General features: G+C 38.7%; 1 pseudogene; it reads right to left on the reverse strand.

The window, feature by feature from the left end:
• Positions 1-4,464: 4,464 nt before the first annotated feature.
• On the reverse strand, positions 4,465-4,563 carry LOC138835096 (U6 spliceosomal RNA; annotated as a pseudogene).
• Positions 4,564-19,092: the final 14,529 nt, after the last annotated feature.

A 19,092-nucleotide genomic window follows, 5' to 3' on the forward strand; every position in this document is an offset into this window, starting at 1 on the left:
TTTTAATTGCAACATGAGATTTTTTTCTTCGTCTGTGTCTATTTTCTTGATGTGGGCACTGAGGGTACTAAATTTCCCCTCAGGACTGCTTTTGCTGTGTCCCACAAGTTTCTTTGCGAGTTATTTTCATTTTCATTGAGTTGTAGGAATTTTTAAATTTCTTTTTTAATCTCTTCCATTACCCATGCATTGCTTAGAAGTGTGCTGTTCAATTTCCATGTATTAGAGTAATTTCTGCAGTATGCTTTGTTATTGAGAACTATCTTGATTCCACTGTGTTCAGATAGGATACAAGGGATTATGTCAATCTCCTTGAATTTTGCTTAAGTTCCTTCCATGAACTATGATATGGTCTATTTTGGAGATAGTACCATGAGCTGCTGAGAAGAATGTGTACTGTGTTGTTTTTAGGGTGAAATACTTGGTAAATGTCAGTTCTGCTTGAAGTATGGCCTCACTTAATTCAGTAGTTTCTTTTCCAGTCCTCTGGTCGGTAGACTTGTCCTTTGGTGAGAGTGGGGGTGTTAAAGTCTCCTAGTATTATCCTATTGGACTATTTTATTCCGTAAGTTTTCGAGTATTTGCTTAACATATTTGGGTGCACCAATGTTTGGGGAATGTAAGTAGATGATGGTAATATCCTCTTTATATGTTGTTTCCTGTATTAATATGTAGTGTCAATCCTTGTCTTTTTGTATTAATTTTAATGACAAGTTTATTTTGTCAGATATCACAATTGCTACACCTGCTTTCTTACTAGGGATATTTGATTGTTAGATCCTTTTCCAACCCTTCACTCTGAGTTTGTTTGCATGTATGGCTTAGAGGTGGGTCTCCTGAAGGCAACTGATGGATGGGTCATGTTTTAGGATCCAATCTGCAGTTCTTTTTCTTTTGATTGGTGAATTAAGCCCGTTAATCTTAAGAGATAGTATAGAGAGATGCATTATGGTCACTGTTTTTCTTCTTTCCTTTCCTCATGTGCTTGCTTAGATAGACTTCAATTAATGCCTGTCTGGGTGCAGGTCCCTGTTCCTGGTTGCTATTCTCAGGTTGTGTTCCACCTCTTAGTAGTCTTCGTAATGCTGGCTTAATGTTTATGTATTAATTTAGTTTTTCCTCGCTATTAAAAATTTTCAGTTCTCCATCGAAAATGAATGCTACCTTTGCCAAGTATATCAGACTGGGTTGACAGTTATTGGCTCTCAGGCAAATATCTTACTTTCCCAGGCCTTTCTTGCATTCAGTGTTTGTGTGGAGAGATCTGTAGTGATTCTAATATTTTTCCTGTTGTAGTATAGCTCCTTCTTCATTTTTGCTGCATGCAAGATTGTTTCCTTGTCATTCAGATCTCTCATTTATACTATAAGGTTTCTAGAAGTGTTTCTCCTGGGATCCTGCTTGTTAGGTGTTCTATATGCTTCTGTTATGTAAGTAAGATGTTCTTTTTTGAGATGGGGAAATTTTTCACTGATTATCTTGTGGAATAGGTGTTGCATTCCCTTGCTTTGATATTCCTCACCTTCGCATATGAAGGTTAAATTTCTTGGCACTATCTGCTTGCTCTTGAATTTCCCTTTGGCATAATTTAAGTGATTTTCCCATATCTGTCATTTTTTGGTCCAGTTGATGTATTCTGTCTTCTGTATCTGACATTCTACTTTCCATATTATTCACTCTATTAACTGTGGCTTCCATTGTGGTTCTCATGGAGGAAATCGACTCATTTATGGATTCGATGTTGGTTTTCAAAATACTAACCTTACTTCTTAATGAATTGTGTACTGCCTCTATTTTGTCACTTATCTCAGGGCTTACTGAGGTCTGTGCTGCCTCTATTTTTGCATGCATCTCCTGTTTGATGTCCAGCATCTCTTTCGATATTTCGATCCTGTGTTCCTTCAATTTCTGGTCTATTTCTCGCTTTATTTCTTGAGTAATTGCCTCCAGCACCTCTTGGATGTAGTGTTTGTCTTCCATTCCGGCTTTGCTCCCACTGGGAATCTCCCCTGGGTGGCTGCTGGCTTTTAGAGATACCTTGCTATCCTAGGTGTTGATAAACCTTGTAATTTTTCTCTGTGATTTTCTCATGGGGATTCAGGGATTATTGCAGACTAATCTGAAATTTTGTTTTGGTCAATAGATGTCTGTCTTTGCTTGGTTACTGTTTCTGTGCAGGTAGAGAGAATCTGTACCTGATCTCAGTTGTTGGGGGCCAACCTCTAGCTGCTGGTCTGACCCACACAGAGTTATCGGCTCTCTGCTGTAGATCACTGGCAGTTCCCGCCTTTAGAAGGGTTGAGCAGCCTAGACTGCTCCTGTTTGTTCCTACAGGTGCTCTTGGCGAGTTCGAATGTGCTGGATGTACTCTCCCAGATGTTGGAGTCTGTTATGGGCTCCTGATGTTTTGTTTTATTTTACTTTTTTGGCTAGTTTGGGCTTCAACTCTGGGCTTGGGTGCTGTACCTGAGCTCTTCAGCTGAAGGCTGGCACCCTACCATTTGTCCCACAGCAACAGACCTGGTTCTTTCTGCTTATGTGTTGCTGAGGAATCAGATCCAGGGCCTCCTGCACCTAAGAAAGCACTGTACTGCTTAGCCACCTTACCAGCCTGAGCTCCTGACTCTTATCAGGTGCTGGCAGCCTGTGTTGTCCAATTCCTAGCCTAGAATATATGCGTCGGGTTCTTGTGGGGTTTGGGTTTCTCTTGTCCTGAACTCCCCGGATCTTTTGGTGTCACAGGCATGATTCCGAGGGGGTGCAGTTCCCTGTTTTTCTCCCCTCTGCTGAGGCGTATGCTCAGCTTCTGATTTCAGTTGGAAGACGTTGGTTATGTTGCTCAGGCACCATGTCCCCAGGCCTGGTCCCGGCCCCCAGCCTGGGGCACACCGGTTGGACCTGTGCTGCTGTGTATCCCACCTAGATTATGCAGCCTGGAGTACACAGTTCAAATTTCTTCCACCATTGGGTGTCTAGACACAGGGGCGCTGTTCATGGCTTGGGCGTTTAATCTCCCTTCCAGGGTCTCTCTTGTTCTAGCCTGGCCAGCTTAGTGTGCTCCATGGGCTGGTGGAGCTCTTGAACATTTTCTAGTTTTAGTGGGTCCTGTGGTGCAGGTTTTGGGGTAGGGGGACTGGCGATTTCCACCAGCTCTGGTCTCCCTTGAGGAATATACTCTCCCCTGCAGGGTACTCACCCTGTAGCTAGTTGTTGTTTTTGTGTTGTGTTGTGTTGCTGGTTGCCCTTGCAGTCAGAGTTCAATTGAGGTGGTTGTGGGCTGGCCTGAGAGGTGGTGGCTCTGTGTGTTTCTCTTCTGTCACTGCCTCCATTGATGCTATTCCGGTCCACTCCACGGGATGGGCCTCTGGCCTCCACCGGAGGGGTGGGGGAGGTGCCTCTGTGCAGGTTCTGGGCTCTGGGGTTTGTCTCTGCACTCTCCAGATCAGCACCAGTTCCTTTCAGTTCTTCTGCTCTGGTGTTCTGTGGGCATCTAGTGTATCTCTGGGGTTCCTGCAATGGGGCCAAATGGCTTTGGCGGAATGGAGCCTTTCTGCTCAGAGAGTGAGGGATGGGGTGGGATCTTTGTGTAAGCTCCCTGCTTGGAGGTTTCTTCATTCGTCACAATCAGCGGGTCTGACACTGGTACCTCAGGGGGCTTTGGTGCGGGTGATCTGCAGAGAGCCCTCTGTGTCTCTGGGACACAGGCAGCTCCCACCGGGCTGGGCTGGCCATGACTTGGCACACTGCTGTGTGGCCAATAGACATTGGGGAAGGGGTCTTCACACCTCTCTGTTGTGAAATTCTTCTTTTTAACTTTATTTTTTTGTTTTTTCTGTGCTTCCTGTTTTTCTCTGGATGTTGGTCTTTTTGTTGTTGTTGGTCTCTTGGGGAGATTAAACATTGGAACTCCAACTCTCTTTTTGGTTGGGGTGAGCTGTGGCATTCCTCTACTTCCCCGTCGCCATCTTGGTCCCCCTCGAGTTTTTGCTTTTTTTAAATCAGAAATAATTTTAATTTATCTGTTGAAATGAGTACTAAAACAACTAAAGATATTTCTGGTGTTTATATGAAAAATTATACTTTAAAATATTCTGTATTCTGTTTGTATAATGCCCATAATCTATTTTATTCTTTCCTAGATATAAGACTTTGAATACTACATTGTTTTATAATATATAGGTTCATTAATAAATGGATCCTTTTAGATTGCATTCCATACAGAAACAGTTTAAGATTCCTTTTTTACTAGGTCCTTATAGTATATTACTTTGGAATAAAATGGCAATGTTGTCTAATTTTAAAAATTTTATAAAGATTATGTTATGTAAAGGGTTTTCTAAGGCGAAGATTTAATACACTGATATCAAACTAACTTTTATTTATATGAATTACATGTATTGTTACACTGTTAATTTGTAATCAACTTTTTAATAATTGTTTTTCATTTCTAGCATCTGAAGAATGAAAAATAAGGAATAATTCACAGATTTTCATATCATCCTGTGCAATTGCCATGTTAATCTCTGTATTGTTGTAATTTGGGTATATGTGCTTCTGAAGAATGTAATGTTCTCTAGTTAATGATGCAATCTTTTACAGGATTATATCCTTGGGTGCCTATTTGTAACAAAAAAACCTTAATGTTCCTAACAATGCTACTGATCTTATTTCCTTAAAATTCTGTGTATAATGGAAAATAATTATATTGTTCAGTCGAATGCTCACGTTTGTAATTCTTTTGTCAATGATTATTTTAAGTCTTTTTCATTTTAGTTTTAATCATACTTTGAAGCATTTTTAGCTAGGTCCAAAGAGGATGGCTTTTTAAAGGACTTATTTATCCAACTGAGTTAACTCTGTAGAGCTAATGGATTCAAAGAAATCCTTGCTTAAGAGCTCCTTCTAAAATTCTGCAGCTGAAAATTTCCCAAATGAGGTATTATTGGCACCAATGTCTACTTGACACTGTATCCTTCTTCCATGTAGGTTCAGACCAACCAGAATATCTTACCTTGACAGCGTAAATTGTCTTACTTGAACAAAACAAATCTTAGTTACAAGGGATCATAAAAAGATGAACATTTCAGACAGAACTGTTCAGAGTAGAAGGTTTTTTTATCAAAATATAATTGTTCATTATACCTACCATTTCAAAAGTAGCTAAATCTAAGAAGGTGAAAAAATTGTTCATATGCATGATTACTTAATTTCCTGGCCTGTCTACCTTCCAACCAGGCAGGAACTTACACTACTGCCTTTCTATCACCAAATATTTTCATAGCTCCAGGAGAAGTCCATATGTTTCTCCTTGTTAATAGTCCTTAAATTGGTAATGTTTCCTCTTGCCTCCAGTCTGTAAATCTACAAAAGGTAAAGGTTTAAGTCTAACTCTACCAAACACTGAGGTAGAGATAATGGAATAATACTTTAAAACAGAGCTGCTTTTGATACCCTAACGACAATAGAACAATGTAAAACATGTTCCCTTTTTATTATATTATATATAGTTATATATTTTATATTTGTATGTGCTGATTTTATATTTCACACAGTGAAAATTAATAGAATCAATTGATAATTTGACAAATAAATTGATATTTATTTATCCCAATAAATAGTATTGGAATATAAATAATTAGGTTTAGAATATATATTAGAATATAAAGAGTATCATTGCAATGTCTTCGGTATAAATTTGTGATACCTTCTAAGTGTTCATGGTCTTCTGAATTCACATTGTTAAAAATCAATGTTGTTTTCCTCCAATGTATAAGAGATTTTTCTCTGATGCCCTGTTTATTGTTTTAACTCGCTGCCCCAAACTGTTTTTCTCCATATTTCTGAAGCATTCCTACAGATTATACTCCAATTGTGCTGATATGATATCTAAAAGACATTATTCTTCTATAGATCCATGGGTCCTAGTATCTTATGGCCGAATTACCTGCATCATCAGATAACAGGAGCTAGACTTCTCACCTAGTCCTATGCAACATGCCAGCAGAAAGTAACTGAAAATCCATCTCAATTTCTCATTTCTTATAATATTTCAGGGCCCCAATTCCTTGAGATACAAGAATTAGCAGCAAGAAATTGTGTAATGCAAGGCAACTTAAAATGAAAGATGAGGTCACAAAATCGAGAGAAAGTACTGTATTTCAAACTCAGTTTATAGATGACCAGCCCATATGAGTGAACAAGATCATAAGGTTTCACAAGATTATTTTTAATACCCCTCCCGTAATGATTAATGTAATATTTAAGTCCAGCATATGTGAGCCCAAAAAATAGTTCCTGGAAGGATAGATCCATGATTGATCTACCAAGCCAGGAAAACTTGAATTAGAGGTCAAATATAATTCAGCAAAACATTAATTGAGAAGATCGCTTGTGCTTCAAAACACTGGTACTTTAGTACATCTTGGTTCTGTGGTACAACAATGTTGTCATTCTCAAACCAATGATAACCTACATTTAATCTCCTGAAAGTGTATTCCTTTTCAAATAAACTTTTTGAAATAACACTTACCAAAATAACATTTGATAAGTATATGACACTTAGTGACATTACAAGTTTTTCAAGTGTAGGGAGCAAGTCACAATAGAGTTGATTTATTTACCCAGCACTAATGCCAAACAGGTTCAACCATTCATTAAAGTGTAGAAACAGTACCATGCACCATTTGTGTTGTTCAGTAGGTGCCTTCCAGAAATTTGTTAAATAGACCAGCCTCCCATATTTCAACCCCAAACGTTAGCTAATAAAGTAAATTACATCACTTAATAAGGGACATTTTAAAAAGTCACAAATACTTGCCTTATCATATGTTGTTTTGTTTACACTCTGTCTAACATAGTAAGAAATATGTCTTTAAGTCTTGAATATGGGTACTCATCTGAGATGTGACAAAATCTATCTTCTATTTCTATCATATTTCTCTATAGTAGTGTTAATTTTCTTCTTTTTCCAAAACTTAGTCTTATCCCATGTAAAATAAAATAATCACACACCATTGTACAAAGCCATTTATAAAAATTGGTAGTTAAGAATACATTCAAAGCCATTTTTAAACTTTCTTGTTGACTAAAGATTAATCTTCAAATGGATGAGAATGTAACCATGTCTAGGTGTTTCAAGTCTCCAGTCTTGCAAATTTTTATTGCAGATGAATGACTTATGGAAATATAAGCTTACATCAGTTCAAGTATATGCAAGACTGAAACTCCATGGAATGTATATAAACCTTTCAAAGTATTAACAGAAAGTTTAACAGAATGACTATCAGGAAGTTGAAAAGAGAGAGGAATAATAGTAAAGACATAGAATGAATGAAAAATGGAACAAGGTGCAAGTACAGCTAGAATACTCAATGTACATATTTGAGAAAGGAAATGGTAAATCGGAAATAAATCTTGTAGAAGGGGTTGGGTGAGAATGATAGAAGGAGTCACTGTGATCCAGGAGCAATGGCTAATTAGGTGGACATATTTAATTGTAAGACACTTGCACAACCTTTGGAAATTCATTTAAAAAATAAAAACAAACAAAAAGACACAAAAATCACAACCAAACAGAAATTTCTATAGAGTATGAATATGACCTCTCAAAAATTTTAAGAAGTTAATGGAGGGAAATCTTGATAAAAGCAAACAAAACTGGTCAAAGTAGCAGTTTGGCCTAGGGGAGGATTCTGAACAGATTTAAATAGATTATCTAAGGTTATAAATCACCTATATCTGCTGCAAATATTATCTTTCTTGTATGAGTTCTCTTTGGCTGAACTGGATACTCCAGTCCTGAGCCACAATTGATAGCTTGTGAGGATGGAATGGAAGAAGCAAGATGAAGAACCCATTACTCCACTGTAGAGAAAACAATCCTCTATTTTTTCTCTCATCTCTCTTCACTACTTTTTATTCATATTTTTAGGTCAATTCATTTTGAATTACATTTTCCTTCTTTATTCTGGCAAATAATTCGTCAAATAATTCACTAAATATTATTTGCCATTTTTTGATTATGCAGTTTAATTGACTAAGCGAGTCCATTCAACTTTCCTCTTGCATTTGGTTGCCATGAAACAATATCTATAGTGATGAGGACAAATCTAAGTAAAATTTGTCTCCAGAAAACCAGTCCAAGAAGCTGGGAGCACAAATACTTGGCTATATTTTTTTTTCTTTTTTCTTTTACCTTGAAAGTCTACTTGTGTCTAAATTGCCCAGAAAAATAAGTACTCCATCACTTTTTGTTTCAATCAATTCTAACCTCAAGGATATATTTTGCTAACAAGATGCATAGAGGAAACCAAAAAGTACTCCCTTTTTATCTTCTCTCTTAAGACTGTCCTTAGATAACATATCAGGAACAGTGAAGTTATTCTTTGCAAAATTATTTGAATTTATTATTTTCTCTTGTTCTTGCATTTGCTCACCAAGATGTATGGAGAAGAATAGAGTTAAATCACCCATACCTTGGAAGACAGGTCTATAACAAAAGGACAACACTTCTGTGTCCTACTTCTATGTCCTCCTCTTAGCTATTTCCTGATTTGCAATTAATCACAGCTTCTTGGCTTCAAGTATAGTGAAGCCTCAGCCACTGTACATCTTCATAGTTTCTCTTTTAATACTCTTTTAAGTTGCCTCATTTGGATGTGGAATTTATTTTCATGTCTTCATTCAATCAGTTCTGCATTCTCGTGAGTCAAATAGGCTCTGTAAAATCACTTTAGGTAGCAAAAATATTAAGACAATCTGTATCAAAAAGTTTTGGCCTCCCTCTAATGCTGAAGACAATACACTTAGCTAGGGCTTCTAAGAACACTATTTTCTAAACTTTCCCATATGCTAAATTCTTTTCTGAAACCAAAACTTTTTTTTGGGGGGGGGTCCAGTCATGGGGCCTGAAACTCTAGGCCTGGGCACTGTCCCTCAGATCTTCAGCTCAAGGCTAGCGCTCTACCACTTGAGCCACAGTGCCACTTCCAGCTTTGTTCTTTTGCTTATGTGGTGCTGACGAATCAAACCCAGGGCCTCATGTATGCAAGGTAAGCCCTCTACCACTGAGCCACCTTCCCAGTCCTTGAACCCGAAACTTTTTGGCTTATGTAGAGAATTCTTCACTATCTCATGTCAATAAAGGTATTATATATTGTGAGCCACTTAGAAATATGAAATCATTGGTTTGACGTACCCAATCAGATTTTTTTCTGTATGTCACTTCTTCATGTGCAAAGACATTGTGGAAAGTATTACAAACAGAAAAGTGTAAACCCAATACCCTCTTTCATTGTAGAGGGCATTTTCTCCATAAATATTTTGACCCCAATTATCTTTTTTTTTTTATTGGGGGGGGAGGGGGTCCGGCCTTGGGGCCTGAACTATGGGCCTGAGCGCTGTCCTTCAGCTCTTCAGCTCAAGGTTAGCACTCTACCACTTGAGCCACAGCACCACTGCCGGCTTTTTTCTTTTTGCTTATGTGGTGCTGACGAATCAAACCCAGGGCCTCAGGCATGCAAGGCAAGAGCTCTACCACTGAGCCACCTTCCCAGCCCGACCCAAATTATCTGTTTGATAATTAAAGGTTAATTCACAAATTTTGATGTCTTTTTTTTAAAGAATTTGAATTTAAATTGTACTACAACCTTGTTGCACACAGTGAGAGTATATTTCCTGGGTAATGACAATTCTCAAGGGAACCTACAGGATTAAAGCAAGTTTTCTGAGGTTTGTTTGTTTAGTGTGAAAAAGAACCATCTTTAGTCACATTGCTTCCTCTCTACTAAGTCTCCATGGATTTCTTTGAATGAAAGCCTATTTTCCCAGGCAATTTTAAATTTTCTGAATAGGCTAAGGTGTTAAAAATTTTGAACAATTAAATTTTACCTATCATAACTTTAAAACTCTTTTGAAATTCCTTTATCAGAATCACGAATTCACCAATCCTAATACCACCTTAACCACCAAAAAGTTAACATGTTGTTTTCATGATTTAGTGTTTATGCAACTATTATTTTCCAGTGGCATTGTTATGTGTGTATATGACCATATAAGCTGATGCTGAGAAAAATGAACTCCAAGATATGGAAACAGATTTTTATTTGTGGTGTTTTTTTGATGTACTATGTAATTGCTATTTCTTTTAGGATTTTCCCTATGCTTTCTCCCTGCTGTATTTGATTTTGTTACCCTGTGTATTGTGTATACATTTACCTTAACTAGGGAAGGGAAGAGAAACAACAAAATGGTGAGAGAAAGCAGAAAGGCAAACCAATGCAATAGCAATACTCACAAGACGATATGTTGGAAATGTACATTACAACTTGTGAGGGGGAAAGGGGGGAAGAAAACTATGAGAAAAATGAGGGAGAGGTAAAAAGTTTGAAAAATTATGCATTCACTACCTTACAATTACAGTAACCACACTGTACATCACTGTGATAATAAAATTTTTAAATAAGCTGCATAAAATATAATTTCACTGTATTGGTATAGTAAATATTATTCTTTACGTATTAACTTTTTAAAAATCAAAACTATTTGACATATAATTTGAATTAACTACCCTTTCTTTATCAGAGGAACATCTACTTGAATATTATCCATCTAGACAATATTTTCACAATATACTTGCCAATATTTTGAAAAAAGAATAAATTTAGTACTTTCTTATACTAAAACTGAAAAGAGATTAATTAAATGGAAACCCGTAACTTTTAAAAGTAAATAAGTTGTTAAAAGAACAGAAAATATGTGTTATTCAAAATTCCTATGACACATTTTCATTTTAAAATTCTCAACATTCCATACCTCAGAGATTCAAAACAGTACCTGTTTGCATGTTATAAAATTCTGCAGTAAATACAGTTTCCAATTGGGTGTTACAGATTGAGAATTCAACAGAAAAATAGCCACATTCTTATAGAGGATAAGACTATGAAGCATCTGTAACAATTAATTCTTCAAGAGAAAGCAATTGTTTATCAGAGAAAGCTTTATTTCTATGACCATCAATCCCAAGATTTATGTCATAAAGTCATCCTAGACCAACAGTTTCCATCTTGTAAGGTGCACCTTAAAATTCCTTAATTCACATCATGAATAGCTTAACTCTATTGTGAAAAAATACTACACCTCTGCTAATGTGATGCCCTCCTTGTTCTGGAAAGAACGACACAATAAACTGAGCTGCATCATTTTTCCCCCAGTGGTATTCTTGAGATCAGGAAACTTGCAAATATTATTTATATTTTACTTTTTAACTATTATAGATATTCAGGATGCTAAGATCAGAAAATTATGGTTCAAAGCCAACTCATGCAGGAAGGTTTTTTAGATTCTTATCTCCAATAAACTATTCAGAAAAAGCCAGACACAAGTGGCACTGAGGTTGAAGTAGGGCACGAACATTGAGCATAAACAGGCTTAGGGACAGTGTCCAGGCCCAGAATTCAAGCTTTAGGAGAAGCCAATAAAACAAAAACGAAAATGAAAACAAACCCCAAACCTAGCATTTTTCTCAATGTTTAAAGAGGCACATAATTAAGGAAATGGCTTCCTGTGTTACATATAGGAAGAAGAAAGAAGATGTCACACAATTCCTCTCTTCAAACCATAGTATAGCACACCCTCAAAAAATTGCTCTTTTTCCAAATTTATAAATTACTGTCATCCATTTGTTGGCAACTATGTCTAGATTATTCACAATATCATATTATGCATGAACTGTTGGTATTATTTATTAACTAAGTTCTAATTATAACTCTCTTGAAAATATATTCTAGGAAAATAAGAATGCCAGTATCATTTGTGAATTTGTCAATTAAACCTTCTACTTAAAAAGACTTTTGTAGTAGCGTATAAAATACGAAATTACCAACAAAACCAAAATATTCATTTTAAATCTCAATTCTAGTTTAGCAAGGTCTACAAAGTTCTATGTTAGACATACTTTGCTCTTTCTACAGGCTTAAGCTTTTATAATCCTTCATCAGTTCTTTAAAATCTAACAGAATGATACTTACTTTTGCAATTTTGGGGGAGGGAATCATGAGCCATTTTGCATCTAGGAATGTTCTGTAATGAAGAGAGCATTTAAAACACGTGAGGATAATGCATGTGTTGCATTTCAATAAGAAACTTGACTTCTCAAAACATAGTGACAAAATTAGCCCGAACTTCCAACTGTGTATTCCTTTTTTGTTGTTTGTTGGTTGGTTTGCTTTATTGAGACAAAAGTACACTACCTGGTCAAGGGAAGGTATCACTATGTAATTCCACTCCTTAATCTCCTGTCTTAGTCTCCAGGCTTGTACCACATTGCCCTGCCATATTTTGTTGGTTTATTTCATCTAGATAAAGACTAGCAATTCTGAACTTCTCCTATGATCTTATCCACTCGACTGACTGCTCAGACTGTTTAAGTACTATTTTCAAAGATGTTCTAACATTTGACACAGGATATGAACATCTTCAGATGTATATGCAGAGGTCTCTGATTCATTCCTCCATGGATCTGATCCCATTAATAATGATTACTTGAATCTCTTACTGTCTCTGATCCCTAGCTATGTAATATTCTCAACTTCTTTAAAGAAAGTTCACTTGAGGGCTTTCTAATACTAAAAATTATCACTTGATTGTAGTCTTACTCAGGACATATTTTCTATTGTTTTCTAACTTTTCTACATATACTGAGAATTGTTTCATTTTGTATTTGTGTGTGCACATATAAGTGTCTTTCTGTATATGTGTATGTTTTTATGTATTTATGCAAAAGCCTCAAGCTCTTATTCAGTAATCTTGCTCATGACTGGGATTCCAGGTTTTGCTGATTAATTATAGGTAGTGTCTCAAATCCTGTTCTGCCAAGACTGGATGCAAACTGAACTTCCCAGAATCTTTTACATCCTTAGGTTTTATTTTTCCAGGAGTATCAACTTTTAAGCTACAAACATTTTTTTTGAGTGTAAAGCCTAACCGGTAGCCTAGATTTTTAACTCAAGAATTCATATAAAGATAGATTAACATACACATTACATATCCTGAGTGTACACTGTTAGAAAGGTGATCGCAAGCCTAGTGGTGGTTGGATCTGAGGATTGGGGTTCAAAGCCAGCCCGGGTAGGAAAGTCCTGGAGACTCTTTTCTGCAATAACTACCAGAAAACTGGAAGTGGCACTGTGGTTCAAGTGGTAGAGCAGTAGCCTTCAGCTGAATAGCAAAGGGACAGCAGCCAGTCGCAGAGGTGAATTGCCATGACCAACAACAGCAAAAAAGAATATAAGAAAATGAAAGAAATTTAATCTGATCTTAGCCACCAGTTTCATTGCTAGTATATTCCCTGTTCTCTCAATACGGACTCCTTTTTTCCAGTTAAGTCCATGATCGTATATCTGACTTGCACTGGAAACAGGATCATTCTTCCATTCTACTTTTTACAAATTTACGTGATTAGCAAGCAAGATTTAGAAAGGGAGTGGCCTCATGCTTCATATTCCACTTACGAGTAATGTTTTTTCTATATCACTCTCATAACTCTACATGCTGGACTTGACTTTATAGTTTCAATGCTGTCTTATTTGTAGAGTCTTCTCTATTGTATTGAACCCTAATACATAAACACAGAACTTCTCTTTCTCATATTATTGCTATTGTGTCTCCTACTGTTAACTCATGTACATTTGGGAAATTAATGCACAGCACATACACTCACAAAAAATGATCTGAAAATCCTCTTCCCATTTAAAATTCTCCTTAATTTACAGAGCACTTAAGAAGTTTTTACTCAATATACTCATGGATAATGTATTTATAAGCAATTTAAATTTCACATTTTCTCTTTATTAAGTAGTCTCTGAAACACGTGTTACCACATGTCCAAAGGTGTCCTTGTGCTATTTCAATGAAGCCAGAAAACATTCATTTTATCTGGAGCAGCACCATAGATTGTTACTGGAAGTAAGTGGAAGTAACTGTAACTGGAAGTGTAAAGCAATACCAGGAGAGGAATTGAACATAGAGGAATGACAAAGTTCAAGTTCACTTTTGTTTTCCTTTTTACTATACAAGAAAAGAATCCAAGGCTTGAAAGAAATTCTGTCCCTGACTTTTTTGAGTGTGTCCTTTACTCATATAAAACTTGTCTATAAACTTCTAGTTGAGAATATTACAAAAGGAGACAATATGCCTTTTGAAGGCCAGCATAAAACAAAGGAAATAACTTAGTTTTAAAAGTGTTCTCCTGCAAAGGAACAAAGGCATGGAGGTTTTAAAGTGTCTTAAGGGTAGATGTTTCACTCCTGAGATGATTCTTTTGTTGCAGGAGTCAGTTATCAATTCCTTTAGTCTGGTCCTGAGTTTCCCATAGCAATAAGGATTTCAAAAAAGCAGGAGCCAGTGAGTATGATCAGTAAAAGGAGCCTCTTCCCAGACCAGTACTCCTATAAGGAGGGTCCCAAAGAAATACCTGGGGTTTCTTTTGTTTGCTTGTTTGTTTAGTTTGTGCTGGTTCTGGGTCTTGAACTCAGAGGTTGGACCCTGTCCCTGTACAGTTGTCTTTCCTGCCCACCTGTCCCCAAAGCTAGTACTCTACTGACTGAGCCAATACTCCACTTTTGCCTTTTATGGTGTTTAATTACAGATAAGAGTTTGACTGACTTTGTGCCCTGGGTTGGCTTTGAACTGAGATAGTAATAAATCCAAGTGACATCAACTTATGGACTTCTCTTTTGAAATAAGAAATATTAGATGAAGTTTATAATAAAGCTAATATTTGACAATTTTTAAAAGAAGAGAATATGTTCAGCAAAGAATCTATAATTTACATAACTCAGCAAAAGTAGGTGCACTGAATCATTTTGGAATTATTTTCTCTGATTGAGAAGAGACTTTGTCGTTCCTTTTGGGGAAACTTAAAGTCATTTTTGCACTTTTTCTGTTGGTCATGGGGCTTGAACTCTGATCCTGGGCATTGTCCCTCAGCTCTTCAGCTCAAGTCCAGTGCTCTACCACTTTAGCTGCATCACCACTTCCGGATTACTGTTGGTTAATTGAAGGTAAGTGTTTCATGGACTTCCCTGACCAGGCTGGCTGTGACCCACAATCCTCTGGTCTGAACCTCCTGAGTAGCTAGGATTACAGGCATGAGCCACCAGCACCCGGCTCCTATTTGTGTTTAGTGCAGTTAATGACACTAAGTAGACAAGAATGGAAATCTGAATCAAGTGATGTGACATTGCAGTTTTTAGAATAATTGAGGTCGCAATAAATATGTCTTCCTTTGCCAATTTGTTACATTAATGACTCAGGAACTGTGGGACCCTTACATTAGCAGCCTCTTCCATCTGTGTAGGTATACTTATTATCAGGAAATATTCATAGAAAAATTGAGAAGGACATAATTTTAGAAAGCACAGGATTTTCACAATAAAAATAATAAAAAAAAGAAAGCAAAGGAGATCGCGTATGAACGAACAGCATAGAAAGAGATATATTTATCACACAGAGATGAAGAACTAGCCTAAGACATTTAGAATGCTAAAGGCAATGAAGAATATGCCTAGTTGATAACTAGTTCTTCAATAACCAAAAACGGTTCCCTAGAATGGTTTCTGCTACACCTTAGTTACTATCATTTATTCCTTCCATCTGGAGTCATTCCTTCTCTTCTGTCACAACTGTTAATTAGCCTCTGCCATTTTGGTGACATGACTGGCCAAAAAGGTTTCCAAATATCATGTAGACTACTCTTCTCATTGTGATTAACAGTGAACACTCAAAAGCCTGAAATCTTTGAATTTCCTGAATTAATCTTGACTTGACATCTAAGCACATTCCTGGCATTAATTGCCGTGACCTTATGAACAAAACTTTTTTTTTTCAACACAGTATCCTAATATTGCTAAAGTGCATGAATTAGGGACTATTGTCAGGTATCAGTATGGAACGAGCAATTAAATATTCCTAGTATGAGTTCTTTATTTTCATTTACTAAATGTTTGTTGTTGTTGTTGTTTTGCCAGTCCTGGGCTTAAACTCAGAGATAGAGAATTATTCCTCAGCTTTTTTCCCCCTCAAGGCCAACATTATACGACATGAGGCACAGCACCATTTCCAGTGTTTCTTTTTCTGTTTATGTGGTAATGAGGAATTGAACCCAGGGTTTCATGCATGCTAGGGAATCACCATACCATGAAGCCACTTTCCCATAGCCCTATATGACTTTCTTAAGATGGCATTACATTTTCATTCTTTAACTATGTATCATAATTTTGGCCAAAATTTTTGCTAGAAAAGGACATTGAGCACAATGCTGAGACCAGTAAGGCTAGAAGGACAATGAAAAACTGTCTTGGTCTAGACAGACACAGAAGGACTTACCTCATAGAGCTGGTACAACAGACTGAGCAAGACATCTCCTGACCCACATCACACCTCCAGAATGAGAGGGCCACCTTGGTTCCAGCCACATGGGGCCGCTGGGCCACCTCCTCCAGCACCCATTCAACAAGTTCCTGTGTGTGTGAGAGAGAGATTGAAAGAATGTCAGAATTACACTTAAGCCTGGTGCAGGTGGCTCAGACCTATAATCTTAAGTACACAGGAGGCTGAGATATGAGGATCACGGTTCATAGCCAACCCGGGCATGAGTGACTATGAGTCTGTTATCTCCAAAGAACCACCAGAAAACCGGAAGTGGTGCTGTGACTCAAGTGGTTGAGCCCTAACCTTGAGCTGAGAAGCTCTGGGACAGTGCCCAGGCCCAGAGTTCAAGCCCCACGACTGACAAGATGTGGACTGCCCACCACAAGAAGTGGACTGAATAGCACACATTGTACTAGGGACCATGGCAGAGAAGTCAGGCCGAGGTTCTTCTCAGCTGGGATTCATGAATAGGTCACTCGGATACTCTGTGCCTCAGTTTCCCCAGCTGCAAAAATGAACAAAGTGAAGGATCCCCTTCCTCATGAGGATAGGGTAATAATGAAAGAAAGCCATGTTTTGTTTCATAATCCCATGCCTGTTGCACCATTAATAACACACACCATCTGATCTCTTTCTGGGAATCTTCCTGTCATATGCTCACAGAATTGCTGAGAACTGCATCTGAAGGCCCCTCCCTTTGTGCCTGGCCTTGCTCCAGACATCTCTCTGTATTAATCCCTAGTTTCCTAACAACTGTCACTTGAAGAGATTGAAGTCCAATGGTCGAGGCCCACCCCAGAGCTTCACCTGTGGTCAAGAATCATCTGCCATAGACTGAGTTTGGGACAATCCATCTAAACCAATGACTGAGCATGGCACCACATGTCTACCATTCCAACTACAGAGGACAAGGCCTGGTGGCTCACACCTGCCACAGATAGGTGGATCATGATCCAGCCCAGCCTGAGCATATATTAAGTCTCCATCTCAGAAATGCCCAAGACATAAAAGCTTGTCTCGCATGTTAGAAGACCTGACTGAAAAGCCAAAGGCCTTGAGGTCAAACCCTAATATACAAAAAATAACCAGAGGCCCAGTGCTGAAGTCTCACTCCTATAATCCTAGCTACTCATGAGGCTGAGATCTGAAGATCACAGCTCAAGATTTAAATTAGGGTTGGCCTCGCCCATCAGACATCATGATGAGAAGACCTGGAGTCTGAGCTATGCTGTTGTACTCCATACTAGCAGGGCTCATATCCTTACTAAGTGTTGGCCATGCTCTCTTTCCCCCTGGGAAGCCACCCCTTTCGGGCCACACTCCCAGGTCCTCCCCAGCTCCCACTGCCACCCACCAGGCCCATGAGAGTACACAGATCCAGGGAACAGAGATCCCTTGTTCTTGTCATTTAACAATGCTGAGTCCCCTTCAAGCCTCTCACCCTTCCAGGTCCCCAGACCTCAGCTATGAAGCCCATGCACCTCCCAAAGATAGCAGGTAGAAGTTACCAAAGCATCCAGCCTCCTTTTTACAACCCACTTCTACATACACACACACACACACACACACACACACACACACACACACACACACACACACACACACACACTCAGCCTGGTGACAGAACACTCTTCCTTGCAGCACCTGCAAGTTGCCAACAGATCACTCACCTTAGTACAGTCAGGATGTACAAAGAGAAAGATGACCTCTCTTTCTCTGTCTCTCTATGTATGTCTCTCTGTCTCTCTTTGTCTCTCTGTCTCTCTCTGTCTTTCTTTGTCTCTTCCTGTCTCTGTCTCTGTGTCTCTGTCTCTGACTCTCTCTTTCTCAGCCTCTGTCTCTCTATCTGTCTGTCTCTGTCTGTCTGTCTGTCTGTCTGCCTCTCTCTCTCTCTCTCTCTCTCTCTCTCTCTCTCTCTCTCTCTCTCACACACACACACACACACACAAACACACTCAGAGCTGTGTATCTCCTGAGTTTGTTGGAGACCAGATGGACCGGGAGCACCAGCAGAAGCTGGTAGAGCTGGGAAATGTGATCAACTTGTGAGAACTTTGACAGTTGCGGGCGGGGAATAGGCCAATTGTATGTGTGTGTGGGGGGTGTCTTCCCAGATATTCACCTTCTGTTTTGACCCCCAGCATCCTCACCTCCATACTGAGTTTTCTGGGATTCTGTTCAGTTGAAAATGGTGACCAAGCACAGAAGACAAGGTCTCACACAGCAAGAGGGGTCTATCTACTGCATCCAACACCCTCACCCCCAGGAAAAAGGAAAAGACCCCAGAAGTCAGGTGTGGAATGCTGATCCCCACCTCTCACCAGAGAGAAGGGTGTACAAGTGTCCCTTTGTAGCTCCCACTGCTCCAGGCATGGGGCATTTTGGTGCCTACTCCTCACCCAAGCCTGCATCTCCCTGTTTCCTGGGACACTGGCCAGTAGAGATGGGGGTGGGATCCTCAGGTCAACACCCACCCCCACCCTTGGGGCACATTTGTGGCAGGGCCTGGGCCAGATTGTGGGGCACAGGAGAGGTGTGGGTCTGGGTCAGGAGGGGGGAAGGGGGAATATGGGGTGTGGCCTCCATCCTTGTATCCCATTGGTCAGAAAGAACCATGAAAGAATGGGGGTGTGGCTGGAATCCTGTGATGCAGGCAGAATAGGC

Source organism: Dipodomys merriami, unplaced genomic scaffold (genome assembly GCF_024711535.1).
Source record: "Dipodomys merriami isolate MVZ:Mamm:240054 unplaced genomic scaffold, mDipMer1.0.p SCAF_2274, whole genome shotgun sequence".
NCBI lineage: Eukaryota > Metazoa > Chordata > Mammalia > Rodentia > Heteromyidae > Dipodomys > Dipodomys merriami.